Raw genomic sequence first — 16,592 nt, 5'->3', positions numbered from 1 at the left:
TTTAAGATGATCTTTATTTTTGTTTTCTATTACTTCACTGTGATCTGTCTAGGTATTGGTTAGTTTCACTTATTTTGCTATAGTTCTGTTGGATTTCTTGAGTCTATGATTCATCAGTTTTAGAAAATTCTTAACCATTAGCACCTCAAATGTGATTTGAGGTGGCAAGAATATATCAATTTTGCTGTGTCATCTTCCCCTTGCCCACTCCCCTACATCTTCCATTCTTTTGTCTCTCCACGCTTTTTTGTAGATATGTAATTTTCTCATCTATGTTTAATATCCTATTCAACAAATCCAATGAGTTTGTCATTTTGTTTTTTGCACTTGTAGTCAGGGAATTTATATTGGTTCCTTTCAAATATGTTTTGTCACTTTTTAGAATGTCATGTTTTCTGCCAACATTTTGTATCTCATCTTCTGTCTCTCTGAAGAAAATAAGTAAAATTTTAAGTTTTAAATTACAGTATCTAGAGCCTTTGGGAGGTTTTTTCTATTTTTGAGGTTTCTACTATTTCTCATTTTTACGTTTTCTTATCTGCATACATCTGGTTCTTTGTTTCTATGCCAGACTTTGCATTTTAAATATTTATGGGATTTAATTTTTTTTTTAATATTTATGGGATTAGTTGGGGCCTAGAGTGATGCTCATTTCCTTCACAGGGGACTTCACTTGGCTTCTTCTGGGTGACTGTAAGAACTACAATCAGGAATTAGGTTAACAAATTATAGGACTTGAAAACTTCTGAGTCACTGAGAGGACTCAAGGTTCTTCAGTGATTCCAATAGCTTGTTTGCAAGTTTGTTCTTTCACCAGGGGTGCAGCTCTTTAGGAGTTTTCAGGGAAACTCTGAGACTTCCAATCTGTTTTACTGGCCCTTCTAAGCTGTCAAAAGGGCTGCTCCTTTTCCAAGAGAGCTCTTCGATTCAGAAAATGCCTCTTGGACAAAAGTGAACTCCAAATGCCAGGATCTCCAAGATGCTGTTGCAATAATTCCTCACTGACTTATTAGTTCTCCAAGGCCTTCCAGCAGATTAAAACACAAAAATTGGTTTATGTTTTATCCTTGAATGTAGAGTTAGTCTCAACTACCTAGTCTACCAGTTCCACAAAGTGGATTCTAAATAATGGTTTTCAAATATATGTTTTGGGATTTATATTTGAAGCATCCAACCATTGATATTAAATGCAAAAGTGAGACAACAAAGAGGCAGATATTTTTAAAGTAGGTTTCAGGGAGCCAGTTAGTTAGACAACTGGCCTAGAAAGAAGACACAAATGTGTTGAGAATGTATGGATTTTCTCAAGCCCAGAGAAAGGATTTATGAGACTAGTCTGAGAGTATGAGAAACATTCTCTACATTTGGAGAACATGGAAGAACATTGTCGATTCTATGTGAAAGAATCCAGATAAGAGGCCAGCTAAAGCAGCTCATCGTAGCAGAGTAAAATTGCTTTATCTGGGGAGTAACCACTCTCAGTGATGATCAAAGATGCATGAATGCTGGGGACCAGATATAGAACCTATGATTAAAAGAAATATGAGGTTAGGGTCATGTTTAAAATGATCCTGCATCAAAAGGGTTGTTTTTAGTGCCAGTGAAATTCCCAAAGAGGGTCTATGTGAAGTGGACAGCCAGAAAACGAGAAGTTGAGGGGCATAAGGAACACCAACTCAAAGAAGAGGTGATTCTCAAATGAAAGGAGCTACAGTCTGAGGGCCCAGCCAAGGAGTTGCTGAAGAACCTATAAATGCCATAAGGCATAGGGTCACTTTACCTATCTTTCAGGCATTGGAAAAGCAAAGGTGTCTTCTAATAATATTAGCCACGTAAGAACTCCCTGTTCCACTACCTCTCTTCTTTACATGCACTACAACCCTGTAAGTGTCAGTAAGCGCATCTAGCAGACAGGAGGACAGGGAAGCAAGCCAAAAGGATGAATCTGATTGCATTTTGCTCCCTGAAGACAGGAAAATTCCAATGAAAGTTAAAGTCTTGCTTAATATATTGGAATGGACATCTGGCTTTCTGTACTGGGTTTATATTTGTGGCTTAAGGAAACCACAAGGCTTTCCGTTACATCTGAGTCACTGGAACATTCAAGGGTTTATAGGGAGAAAATTTTTCAGTGAATTAATTTTAAAAGGTCAAAGGAAGGTAAAATGAGTTTGTAATGAGATCCCACTTTTTTCTAAGAAAAAAAGGACATCAGAGTTTTAGTAAGCTGACTGAAGAAGGGGAAAGTACTATAGAATAGGTGAAGAGGTTAAAGTCAGGAAAGCCAACAAAACCCCTATAGCACTACATGAGATAGTGAGAGAATGGAGAGGACTTTCAGGTGCTGGAGCACCTGGAAGTAAGAGGTATTTCTGTCACCCCCGCCCCCAGAACTGTAGGTATATAAAAAGAGGAAAAAAGTGAGTCAAAACCCTCTATTTCACCCCTATAGTTTACTTTCAGTATTGCCTTCAACTAATTGTTAACTCTGCTAATCCTCACCTCATCAATCAAGTGGGAAAAATAATGCTCGAGAAATGTAATAAAATATGTAATAAATGTGACAATATGGATAAAACATATAATGATATATGAACTCACCATAAGTTAATGAATGAGATGGAGTTACCTAAAAGAATGAATTAATGAATGGTCAGCTCTGGTGTAAGAGTAGAAGAGATAAGCTTCGCATCTCAAAAACACAAACCAGATGCCACATTACAGCTGAATCTCCCCATGTAAACATTTCTTTGTGTGTGTTTTCTTTTAATAATCAAAGTCATGTTTAAATATTAAATAGATGGTTTTACTGCCTCAAGGACCAGTCTGGAGAATCTACCTAGACTGGCACAAACCTGTTGGGGTAAATGATCCTACGTGCTATTCAGTTTAGTGTTTACCACCAAGCATTCAGTCAGAGCCCTGTGCTAACGGCTGCTGGCAAATCTTCCCATGATGGCTGAGTTCAAATGAATACCAAGGCAGTGTCAGCTGCTGGCTTTCATTAGATTCTCTCTGAGTCAAATATTAAAACAAGGCCACCTGATAGAAACATCTTGGATTCCTGCAGAAAGGGACTGGAGATGCTGGAAGCAAAATGAGGTGCAGGTGGGATAGCATAATAAGTTCTGCAATTTACAAGTGTTAATATGAAAATTCAGAATGTGAACCTCACTGGAAAGGATCTATAGGCTATTTATCTACTCAAAGTGACCTTGTAATCTATAAGTCATTAAAGTGATAGCAAAGAACATGAATGCCACCCTGTGGCTACCAGCAGAAGTTATACTTAATGTAACATAATTTTACATAATTAGAGGGTAATGGCAATGTGATTAAAAGAAAGCATGTAGATGCCAAGAGAAAAGAGGAATGGCCACGATAAACAGTTACCACTGCTAACATATGACTCAAGGAAGCATTGCCCAAAGTAATAAGGAAAAACCTCCTCAGTCTTTCAAAATAGCGTAAGCAAAAATAAATTCTGATTATAGATACACAAAGCATTAGACAAAGACATCAATAGATTACTAGTAATAGAGAACAGAGAAGTAAGTTAAGTCTTCCGGCATCCTTATCATTCAAGCATACTGAGATTAGGTGAGACCCTCACATACACACAAAGATAATTACCTTTCCATGTCCATGTGCATCTTGTTATACTCAAATACGCACATTCTAATTCACAGACACACATGTATCCATTTTTTCTGTGAGTTTTTCCTACATTTGACTACTGCAAAAACCATTGATGATTTCATTCATTTATTCACCAGATTTTCACAGAACCAGGTAGTGTCCTAAGTTCTAGGGCTACAACAGTACAGGTCCCTGCCATCACTGAGCTTTCATTCTATGTAGATCAACTGACAAATGTTGGTCAATTCCATGTGGTTCAAGTCCATGGAGAAAAATTAAACAATGTAAATGGAATAGTGAGTGCTGGAGGGTGGAGAATGGGGGAAAGCTTCTTCAAGACATTATAAAGTCTGAAGGATGTAGTGAGGGAGGAAGTCATATGGGTGAGGAAAGGAAGCTTTCAGGCAAAGGACAGCACAGTACAAAGCTCTAAGGTCAAGTTTGCTGGGTGTGTTTGTGGAACAATGAGGAGGTTAGTGTGCATAGAGCAAATTAGAGGAGTGTTTAGGGATGAGGAAGGACAGGTTATAACAAGGAGAGGACAGCTGGGCACAGGGCTTTTTGGACAATTTTTATGGCTTTGGATTTTACTCAGAATTAGAGCTTTCTGGCATGTTATGATTTATATTTTTAAAGAATCAGTCTGACTTCATACAAAAGCAAAATCAAGGTAACTATTTCAGTAGCCCAGCAGATGATGGTTGTAACTTGGTCCAAGACAAAATCAATGGATGTAGTAATGGTAGTCACATTTTAGACATGTAATAAATGTAGAATCAAAATAATTCATAATTGGATTCAATATAGGTATGCCAAAAAGATAAGAGTTCAAGGTTTTAGCCTGAATCACCAAAAGAGTGAAGTAGTCATTCACTGATTTGAAAAAGACTGAGGGAAGCATGTTGGTTGAGGATATCTGGGAGTTTTTCTTGGGATATGATAAGCCTAGGGCATTTTTTTTTAGCTATCTAAATACAGGTGTTGGATTGAGGAGTAGGGTTACCATATTTAGCAAGTAAAACACAGATGTCCAGTTAAACTGAATTTCAGAAGAATAATAACTTCTAATGCAGTATGTCCCAAATATTATATTTATTTATGCTAACAAGTTATTTATTGTTTATCTGAAATTCAAATTTAACTGGGTTTCCTAAATCTTATTTGGCAATGCTGGTCAAGAAGGCATTTGAGTTTCAAGTATGGAGTTCAGGAAAGAATTCTTGATTGGGGATATAAATTTAGAAATCATCATTATATCGATGATATTCAAAACTTGAGGCTAAGTGACATTACCCAGGAATGAGCATGCTGAGAAAAGAGATGAAACCTAAGAATATGTTTCGGGCCACATTCAGAAATAAATAATACAGTGTTGTAATCAGGCTTCAAACCATATAAGACTTATTAGTCTTTGAACATGAGCCACAGAATTATCCACATCTGAACCTCTCAAAAGAAGACAAAGGCCCATTATGAAGCTGAATTTCTCTCAGTCTGTCTCTAAACCAACCACTTTTTCCCATACATTATCCCTTCTATCACATCATGAACTTCTGAAAAGACAGTGACAAATAGGCAGACCTCTCAGTCTCAAGATATGAAGGAAAGCATCTCACACATTCCATCCTAGGTCACCATAGTAACAAAGGTTCTGAAATTATTTAATCTACTTTCAAATTCCATCTCCAAGGTGAGCAAAACTGATGTAAAAGAAGAAATATTAGGCCAGTGAAGGCCAGTGGGGTATTGAAGTTTTAATGCCAGTGTTTTGAACTTTAAGACAAAGAACATGAAAGTTTGTAGATCGCCATTTTATTTCACTTAGAAATACTTCAAGTTTCTAAATGGAAGAATAGAGTGTCACCTGGAAATTAATGAGTGGTCAATTTGGAATAAATGAAGCAGATTAGCTCATAATATGGCTATAGGTAGGCGGAGCTTTATTCCTGTACACAGATGCCAGGGGTGCCTGGTTGGTCCACCAAACATACACACCCTTAATATCATACCGCCTTTAGAAGTCACTTCAGTGTTCAGCTGGATTCATCCTCTTGTCCTTGCACAAGCTAATCAGAGTGGTAGAATGCAGAATTCATAGAATAACCTGCCTTTGCTGTCAGACAAATCATGGTGTGTGTTTTGGTTCTGCTCTTCCTAACTCTATAACCTGAGACTTGTTAATCAACATCTCAAACTTTAGATGTCTCCATCTGCAAAATGGGGGTACCTGACATACAAGAATTTTGTATGGATTAAAGGAGATGAGCCTATTAATCCATTAGCAGAGAATCTACCACATAAAGAGTGTTCAATATTGGTTTTATATCATTTTTATAATCATTAATGCTGTACAGTAAATAAATACTCATATGTAGGAGTGAAAAATGGCATAATAGTACTCAAAGCATAACAAAATGGAAGGGGGAAAAAAAACAAGAAAAAAGTTTCACCCAAGTCTTCCACATCTGATTATCTCCCGAGCTGCCTGCTTTGTAATACGGGGTGAATCCCCCTTTAATGGAATGACTGGCTGGCAAATCACTGCTGCCACTCTGGGGCTAGTTCACAGCTTCAGGAGCACTCCACTATTCTTGTCATGGTTTCACAGACAGAGCAATGTCCCTGAGCATTTTAATACTGTCCTCTAACATGAATTTGGAAAACTAATTTATAGAAAGAAATATAATTAATAGGAAAAATATACTGTATATAAACTTTAAATATGGAGATTGCAAATTGCCATTAAAGCAATCACCAAATTCTATTTTCATCATGGGAAGATACATAACACTTGGGGCAAGTGGTAAAGTGGGATTTGGAGGCAGCCTATCTATACTCCCCAGTGTTTGGGCTTCCCTATTCTCAGCGGTTATCTTCTCAACAATCAGAAGCTCCTCTCTAAAACAAAGGGAATGCTTACAGAAAAGGCTTTGGGATCTTCCTAGTACCCCTTCTCACACTGCTCCCTGGCCTGGGCCACAGTGTCATGCCTGCTTCCCCCATCCTTTCCTCTTTATTGCCAGCACCAGTTTGCCTAGCTTCCCATCTCCCTGAGCACTGAAATGCTGCAAACCTGCCCACCTGCAAAAATGTGACACTGTGTTTCCTCATGACTGTATCACCCCTGTCAAGTTCATGAGCTGCATCATCTAATGAATAATCACTCTAGACTGAAGAAAAAGAAGAAAACTTAATTACTTAATATTATCTATTAGTAGGAACACCTGATGCTATTATTTCTTTTTAGAGAATTGGGATAGATTAGTTTAGTTTGGTCCACATATTAGAAGGTAAACATGTATGCAAAAAGATAATCATTGGAGATACTAGGTTGAACTACATGAAACTGCTGGTATTTGACTATTTTTCCCTACAAATACAGTAATTCGCACAGTTCAACCTAATAGAAACATTACATTGTTTCACAAAATGCATGTTGCCTCTGGAGGAAAGAAAGTGCTGGAACATTGAACTAGTATCTGCCATCACGAGAAGATACTGGAAGCAATCAGTGTGATTCAGAGGAACCCACAAGTTCTCCAAACACCTTCTCAATATTCAGAATGGAGAGACCTGAGCTAACACCATATCCCCTTTTTGCAGGTGTGAAGTTTGAAGGCCTGCTATAAATAAATTGACCAACCATAATGTAAATTGACAAACAACATGTTCCTCAACATCTAGTGCCCAATTCTTGGCATAAAAAAAAAGTGTTATTTTAGAGATTAAGAAAAAAGGAGGGAACCTGTTACAGAGAAAGAAAAGTTGTAAAAGACAATGTAAGGTACTTAGTGCTCAGGGGACAGAAGAAGGGGGGTTGACTCACTCAATATGCACACCGAAGTCAGTAATTGCAATCACTGACTCAAAGACATGTCTCCCTCTATGTTTGGAAATCAGCCAATTCATCTCCATTCTCTCACCAGATTCAAAGTATGTGTTTCTAAGGCACAACTTTCTTTCCCTTCAAAAGCTGTTCTTGGTGAGTAGATCTCAGCCCTGTTACCTAAGAAAAAACAAAAATTCCCCAAGACTGCTTTGAGGCAGGAAGAAATGAAAATCAATGTGTCACCATATACAGAAAAGCAGAAGGCTCAGTTCAAAAGGACATTCTAAAGAGTCCTTTCTCTCACTCATGAGGATGGCCAAGATGCTCATGTACCATATGTGGGCCAGTCATTAAATTCATTCAGAATCTAGAGCTTAAATCAATATAGTTCTAGAAAATGTTTCAGTTTTTAAAACATATTCTCAACCAATATCATATCACCCCATGAGACAGGTGGGAAAAGTAATGTTAGCCCTATACATAGGTAAGAAAGGTAGAAAATTTTTGCTAATAAGGAAATTGAGGCTCATGTATTCGCCTAAGATCTCACAAGCATTCCAAGAACTACAACAAGAATTGAGGCCTTCTGATTATTCCATATCAGAAATAACATTCTTTGAATTTAGAGAGATCTGAGTGCCAGCTCTACAACCAAATGATCTGTAATCATCTGAGTCTGTTTTATTAGCTATAAAATGTGAATAGTTGGGTCTATTTCATGGGATCACAGGCTATGCTTAATTAATGTTGGTTCTCTTTTCCCCTGCTTCCCAAAGAGGGAGGATGCTATGATGAGAAGATGAAGTGAAATGAGCAGATATTCAGTGGTTAACTATAAAAAGTAGTGAAGGAAAAGAGTTCTGTGGATCAAAGTTTGAAACTACAAGAATGTCTTGGGTGCCTAGGTGGCAGAGTCGTTAAGCGTCTGACTCTTGGTTTCCTCTCAGGTCCTAATCTCATGGTTTGTGAGTTCAAGCCCACGTGGGGCTCTGCGCTGACAGCTGGAGCCTGCTTGGGATTCTTTCTCTCCCTCTCTCTGCCCCTCCCCCACTCACGTTCTTTTTCTCTCTCACTTTTTCCCTCAAAATAAATAAATAAAATTTAAAAATTATAAAACAAACAAACAAACCAAAAAAAAAAAAAAACTACAGGAAAGTCTTTTGCAGCTCCGGTGCCTCCTACACAGTGTTGTTACCCAAATAGGTAATGGTGGTTTCAGTATGAAACTGACATCCTTAAGGTTGTTCATTTTCTCTATTAAACGTGAATAATATGCTTTAACCTGGGGATTAAATATACTTTAAAACCTAATTAAAAATGAAGATTACAATCTACTTCTCTCATCCAAATAAAACAAAATAGAAAAGAAGTTGCCCTAAAGGTTAATGCAAAAAATAACTTGTTATCTTGATTCTTCTACTTTTCTAAAACATTTAACTTCAAACCTAAATTTAATACTGGATTAACTTTAATGAAGGATGGTAATTTCTTAAAAAATACAATATGGCCATCTCTGAATTATCCTTATTTACAGAGGGAACCAAAGAAACAGAAATCCTAAAACAGCATATTACCTCAAAGTATTTTTTTGCCATAAAGACCAAAATATAGGTGATGTCAAATGATTTTAGAAAAATGATACTATTTCTTTATGAGCATACACATCTTTGAGGATGGTAACCACAAAAAGCTATCAATTTGGTACAAATTCATTCATCAGCTAGTTGTTTCCTACATTCTAAGTGGGACATTAAGAGAATGGGACATGGAAGTAATAATCCCAAGAATAATAAATAACAATTTTTATGTGACAACAGTGAATTCAAAGGAAACACTCTCTTCTTAGTTCTTCTGGGCAACATGAAAGTCCAAGGTAGAGGAAGACAGATCACTAACATATACCTGTTACTTTTTGCATGGATATGACACTGTATTGTAATGTGTAGGGTGTTAACTGTTATTTTTAAAATTTTATGAAATTATTCATGTTTTTTTCATTCAATAAATACTTTGAGCACCAACTATTTTCCATGCACAGTGCAGGGGCTTGAGGGGGAAAAAGGTGATTAAATCATAGCTAGCATTCTCAAATAGTTTAAAATACAGTGACATATAAACCTGTTTCAAAATAAGTTTACATTCCCTGAACCACAGATAGTAGAAGAGGCATTAGAGAGTCACCAACTGAGCATTAAAAATTAATTTTAATACCTCAAACTATAGGGCATTAGTTGGATGGGTTATAGTACATGTTGTAATGGAATATGGTGACATAATTTAAAAATAACATTATTGAGTTCTGTTTAAGAATAAGAAATTGTTCACAGTATATTAAATGTAAAATTATGTTTAAAATATGTATCATTTATACCCCAAAACTTAGTGACTTAAAGTAATACTATGGTATATTTCATAATCTTTTGGTTGGCTAAGGAGGCCTTCTGCTGTAATCTTCTGGAATCACTGATGCAGTAATTCTATGCAATGGAGCTACAGGCTCACCTGGGGCCTGGCTTATGTGGGACACTTTTAAGACTGTAGTTCCCTATAAATGAGGTCTTATATCTTCATGAAGTCTATACCAGGTGGTTATCAGGCCTTCTTACTTGCATCATGCTTCCTGATGTCCCACCTGCTGATAAAATCACAGGGCTAAACCCAAAGTCAATGTGGGAGCCATGTGCACACATAGAAGGATGACTCATCAGCAGCCATATACAGTCTACCACAAATTTCAAGCCATTATGAGCACATTCTAACACACACACAGTCTGAAGGAGATACACCAAAATATTAATTTACCTTTGGCAGGGTGGACGACAATGACTTTATAGGTATTTTTCTTTACTTTTTAATGTGCATTTAAAAAAAAACATTTCTACAATTAGCATATATAGATGCATTATTTATATTAAAGATTCAAAATTAGTTCAAATAAAATAATTCTGTGGATATTTCCCATCCAACAATATAGAACTCGTTCAACCATTAAAATATCTGAATGATGAACATTTCACAGCAAAAATACCACATAGAGACATTGTTCTCCTTTTCTCCCTCTTTCTTGTAGAAAGAAATTTGCAACACTCCCATTGCTATTTTTCCACTAGCTAAACATTACTCATCCATTTAGTTTTGAAAGTTTGAAAATTACATGAGTCATGTGTTATTCACCAAAAATTTCAGTAATATTAGCATGCTTTCAGACAATGATTTAAATACACACACATACTTGTAGCCAAATCAAGTTATACTTAGGAGGATCACCTCATTCTTCAGTAATACTCTCACTGCTAAAGCTAATGTACTTTTGCTCTGATTGTCCTCACTCCTTTTGTGGTCAATCATTTCTTCAAGGTTCCCTTTGTTCCAATGCCTTACCTAACTAGCTCAGCCCATGCTGATACCTCCTTTTTGCAGTTGCTTCAATCTCCGGGTCATGTTCAGTTTTGTACTGTCATGTAGGGGCTTATCTTCTGTATGTGCAGGCCCTCCATGACCACTGTGGTTACTCAAATATTTGAAACCTCTCAGAAGCTCTGAGCTTTTTGTGTAGGACTTGAACATAAGCTTTGATTATCTAAGCGCTTTCAAATTTCAATTAGTTGAGCCTTTGGATTTTCAAAGGTAAGAAGCCATCCCAGTTTCCATCTTTACCCTTGCATCAGGAGAAACAGGTACATAGATGTCCTGCTTATGAACACTCATAATTTCTCTTGAGTGTGACATCAGTTTTTGGTAAGGGAACTTTCTTACTAGTGAAAATTTTAGCCGGTGTGTCCTCATTTTGGAGATTTGTGAAGGGCATTTGGCAAGAACACATTCTAGTAAATGAAGAAACATCTCTGCAGTGGTAGCTTTTACTCATCACAAATTGAACAAACTCATTTTGAAGACCATTTCTCCTTCCCTTCTAGTCAGTTCCCGAGCATCCTTTCTATTATCTAAAGAAGACAGAGGATGGCATTGACAGAGGGAAGACTTACATAGTAATATTTCCTGGAGCCAGAGTGGAGGCAGGCAGCTCTGGGTGCATTATGGAGATGTAAGGAAATGGAGTTGTTTCAAAAGCAGTAAAAGCTTCCTTTATATAGTCTCCTCTTTTTTTACACTAGCTGTTTAATCTGAGTATTTCCCAGCTTTTTGCAGATGATAAAATAGGTGGAAAGAATGTTTATCTAATAAAGTGCATGCTATTAAACAATTTTGTTTTGAAAAAAAGGTACATCATCACTTTCTTCCACTGACATCAAAAGTAGGATTGAGAAGCTTTTTGTTTTATCATTCTTTCTTATGTCTTCTTCTTTTTTTAAAAAAATCTCTGCCACTCCTTCAGGGTTCAGTGTCCATATCTGTGTCCAGACACTGCCAAAAAATATAGTGATGATCTCATCATCATGGTGGTGATCCTCAGTGGTCTCTCCTTCCTTATCATGATCCACTTTCTATGGGACTTTAATAGAGAGAAGACTGCTTGTGTTCAAAGCCTGGTTCTGTCGCTTCTTAGCTGGACAAACTTGGGCAAATTATTTTATTTCTACGTACCTGGATTTGTCTTAACCTACAACCGAACCTATGTCCTAAATTTGTTGTGAGATTAAATGAGTGAGTTAACATATGAAAAGCACTTTGAACAGTGTTTATCACATTGCAAGCACTCATTGAATGTTATTATATTTCTTTCATTTCTTACACTACTTGACAGTGGCATCCATGTCTAATGTCTCACCCACAGAATCTGACTTAGAGAAGCCTACTCCCTCCACAACTAAGGATGCTTGGAACAGCCTAAGAAATAAGAATAGGTCTACAAAAGGAAACTAAAGCTGATTTAAGAACTTAATGCAGCAAATTTTTATAGAATCATAGAACTAAAAGGAAATTAGAAATGGTACAACCAAATGTTTATCAATGTTGGAAATACTAATCAGAGTAATATCCATCACCTCTACCATACATACAAACACCCTTAACTCTCTCACCTCCTCATCTGACATCCACCAAACCCCAAACCCAAGTTCTGTTAAGATTCATTGAAAGCACCATGTGTATTGTGGAAAAGCCAATCAGATGATCTGATGTAGCTCTGCCCACTCCTTGCCACTGGAATCAACATATCCTAACTTTCTCAGTTTATGGAGGAGAAAAACAAGAGCAAGAGAGGAGCAATCATTCTGCCAAAGATATGTTGCTAATTATTGGGACCAGTTCTCCCCTGGCTATTTTTCCACCCCTACTATTTTAGAGTCTCCAGCTTCTTGTGAAGTATGCTTGCCACTACATAAAATAATTTCTGGCAACCTCTAGAGGATATCCCACAAATGCTCAATATCAAACTGTCCTAACAGCCACTGCATGGCTTCTCTGTTCCTCTTCTTCCTCTTTTGGTCATCTCTTTGAGTTATGATCTCATTTTCCAGTTAATGCTGGGTCCATGGCACCTGCAGATCCTATGGCATCTTTCAGTTCCCACTGCTGCTTCTGCTGGGCATCAACACTGCTGCTCCCATTGATGCTGCTATCTTCCGTTTGGCACCACTGCCTCCCACTGGGCACTACACCCCCACAAACACTCTGGGACCTATAAGGCATCAAAGGTATGTGCTGTGTAGTATGTCTTCTTACACAGAAGACCAAGGTAGCGCAACGTATATTGAAGTCTGTCCCCGGATTGCAAAATAACTCTTCCTTTCAAATTTTTACCTATGGATCCTTGTGTCTCTTGCTTGGCTCACATATGAAAATAAATAGATAAAAAACACAGTAAGGAATTCCAACAAATAAGAATCAGAGGTCCTAACGATTCTACTTTGCTCCCTATGGCTAGATAGTTTGTAAACTAAAATTATATGTAAAAATGTTGCATGTATATAAATTGTTTTCCTTCTGGTAAGAAATATGAGATACTCAAAGGGCCAAAGAAGGTCGTAGCTTTATGTTGAGATTTCCTATACAAAGCCCTATAATCTTTTATGAAAATGGACCCTTGCTACATCTATCCACTGGGTCACCAAACCTGCCAAGATGTGTGAACCCCTTAGTAGTGGTCGCAGATCAGGCCTCCATGCTACTAGCTGTAAGTAGCAAAACCAGGACCATGTGTTTAGCTGTGTTGAGCTGAATTAAACAACAAGATCACGTGCTTCTCATTTTCCTACCTGAAATCTTTCTTGGTGACTGAAGACCCTATGACACTGGGGGCTAAAGAGAACCTGAAAGAATCCAATCCATGAGAATGCCAAGAAGATTATAAACCCAGTTGGTGGAAGCCACCTTTCTGGGGGCTGATGAAAAGTGCATCTCCTCCCCACCTGCATCTACTCAGGCAGCCCCATGGGGTGATTTAGCATGCTGCAGCTGTGCAGATTTCCATCTCTGATAAAACTTTGCCTGAGAGCTATTTGCTGATGATTGTCAACAATCAAATGAATTATAGATGATGTTGGTAAACAAAATGCTGCCTTGATGAATGATGAGTTGGCTCTATTCTGACATGACTGCTAAGTCATTCAAAGCGCTGATTAAACCCATTACTGTAAAATAATCACCATCCATTACCTTTAATGTCGTGAACTGACAACCTAGTTAAGGCAGCTGATGGTGTCAGCAAAGTGATTTGTTGTACTGCATGTCCATCGACAATAAATCACTCCGATAAATCAATGAACAGTAGCAATAAAACAATATATTTTCATATTTCTTGACATTCAATTACAGAGTGAGTATAGTGACTTATTCTTAAACACAAACACCGATATGGAAGGATTCAGCATTCACCAGCAATGAACACAGGATTAATTCTATTTTAGCCTAGACTGAAGGAGGCTTGCATAATTGTGTGTGTACATGTGTGTGCGCCTTCTTCAGATACTTACCATAGTTGCTGCTGCCAAGATAACACATGATACAAACATAATGATGACACTAAAGATGTTTCTGGTCCTTAACTTAAACAAGGAAAGGCAATAACATAGAATCATGACCAATGGACCAAAACTTAGGTAAGGAAAGGCAATAACATAGAAGAGCGAACAATGGACCAAGAATTAGAAGACCTGAGAACCCATTTTAAACAGCTGTTTGACTTTGCACAAGTCACTTAACCTTTTTGGGATTTAGTTTCTTCATATCTAAAATAGAGACGATACTTGACTACTTCAGGGAGTGATTTTATCAATCAAATGATGAAGTAATATATATGAGAATCCTTTGCAAATGGAGCACCTTCTTCAAAATTTAGTTTTCATTTTCCTTATTCTGAAGCCACTATTAGCTTTAAAACTCTGTCAGCTTATATGTTGAGGACTCTTTCTAGGTTTAGAGGTCTTATATGCAATTAAATCTTAGCTAACTCAAATTTTTATACAGTAATATTTTAGGTACTGAATCTTTATTTATTCACTGACATTATCTAGCACTTAATTTTTTGCTAAGTAATGTCCTAGGTCTTGAGAGGACAATAATGAAAAAGTTCACCATTTCATGATGGAAATAGAAAAGAAACAGGAAAATAACAGAACTTGTGTAAAAAATCATTATATAAAAGTCAATTCATCAAATACCCAAAACACACTTTATTTTAGCCAATATGGTAGAAACTTTGGAAGCAATAATGCATACTTCTGATTCTTCAACTCAGTTTCACAAATGTTTTTTGGACAACTATTAGATACAAGGGACCTCATTTATATATATATAAATGATTTGGACCCTCAGAGGACCTCCTTTCTAGTTGAGAGGAAAAATAAGTATACAGGTAACATCAATAGGAGGCATAATTTGTGGAGAACATTCAAAAAGTAACTACCAAGCTTCTTTATGATTAGAAGAGAAATTATATTTGATTGGGCAAATAAAGACAAGCACTAAGGAGGGTTGGTATTTAAGATGATTCTACAAGGGGGCACCTGGGTGATTCAATCAGTTAAGGGCCCAACTCTTGATTTTGGCTCAGGTCACAATCTCACAGTGAGTTCACGACAGTGCAGAGCTTGCTTGGGATTCTCTCCCTCCCTCTCTCTCTCAAAACAAATAAATAAACTTAAAAAAAAGGATGGTTCTACAAGGATGAGTAAAACTTAAGTAGAGCAATGTGATAAGGTCTGGAGGAATGGATCATTCAAAGAAAGAAGTACTCAGTGGAGAGATACACAAAGGCAAGGATAAGGATATGAGAAAACACAAAATGATATCCAAGTTGATGAGTTCCCCTACTTTGGTGATGCATCAGTTTGGAGAGGCTAGGTTGTGTTGCAGTAACAAATTAACTCCAGAATCCCAATAGCTCAAGAACGCATCAACACATCAAAGGTTTATTTCTTGCTCACAATACATATCCATCAGAGATCAGGAGGGATTCAAATTCTGCCATTTTGTAGCTGCAAGATCTGAAACATGCAGCTTTCCTTTTTGCTTCACAAGAATAAAGAAGCATGGATAATTCACACCTGTTCCTCTATGCTTTGGCACAGAAGAAACACATGTATTTTCTGCTAAGAGCCAATTAACCAGAGCTAGCCATATGTCCTACCTAACCACAAGGAACAGAGAAATGTAGAGAAAATTAGGTCCTTTGGTGAGCATTACTATGTGTGTCATGGCTAGTCTATAAAACATGTACAAATCAAAGTAAAAATTGAGAAATATCAGTCACTTCTAGCCAAGAATGTCAGAATAAATAATTTGGACTTACCTTAATAGGAACTGGGGTGTCCATTGAAAGTATTTGATGAGAAGAGTGAGTTGATTGGGTTGGTTAAATCCAGCTATAATCCTGAAGATGGTCTCCTGGAGACAGAGAGTTAAAGCCTAAATTGGTGTCATAGCTGTGACAATGGTAAAGAAAGGACATACATAAAGCCTTCATGAAGGTAAATCTTGTTACATTTGGCCATTAATTGAATGTGGGATCTGAGAAGTAGGAAGAAAAAAAGGAGAGATCCAATGGCTTGAATAATGGTGGTGCCATTGTACAGGCAGTCTGGAAAACATACTTTGGAGATGCCATGTCTAGGAACTAAAGGTTATCACTGAGAATCAGAGTGTTGAACTGAAGCACAATCACTATGGCAGAAGCCAGAGAAGTGAGATGGGTCTAGTGTACATTTGTATCCATTCACAAATT

General features: G+C 37.2%; 1 long non-coding RNA gene across 1 annotated transcript in view; it reads right to left on the bottom strand.

Annotated features, from left to right (window-relative positions):
* LOC122237316 overlaps positions 1-16,218 on the bottom strand; it is a 121,130-nt gene extending 104,912 nt beyond the window's left edge. Inside the window, exon 1 of the long non-coding RNA XR_006215717.1 lies at positions 16,161-16,218. This is a non-coding gene — a long non-coding RNA (uncharacterized LOC122237316). The remainder of the gene's footprint in view (positions 1-16,160) is intronic.
* Between the last annotated feature and the right edge of the window lie 374 nt (positions 16,219-16,592).

The sequence above is a fragment of the Panthera tigris genome, chromosome A3, assembly GCF_018350195.1.
Source record: "Panthera tigris isolate Pti1 chromosome A3, P.tigris_Pti1_mat1.1, whole genome shotgun sequence".
In the NCBI taxonomy this organism is placed as follows: Eukaryota; Metazoa; Chordata; class Mammalia; order Carnivora; family Felidae; genus Panthera; species Panthera tigris.
Note: the sequence above shows the minus strand (reverse complement) of the source record. Positions and strands in the feature narration are given on the sequence as shown.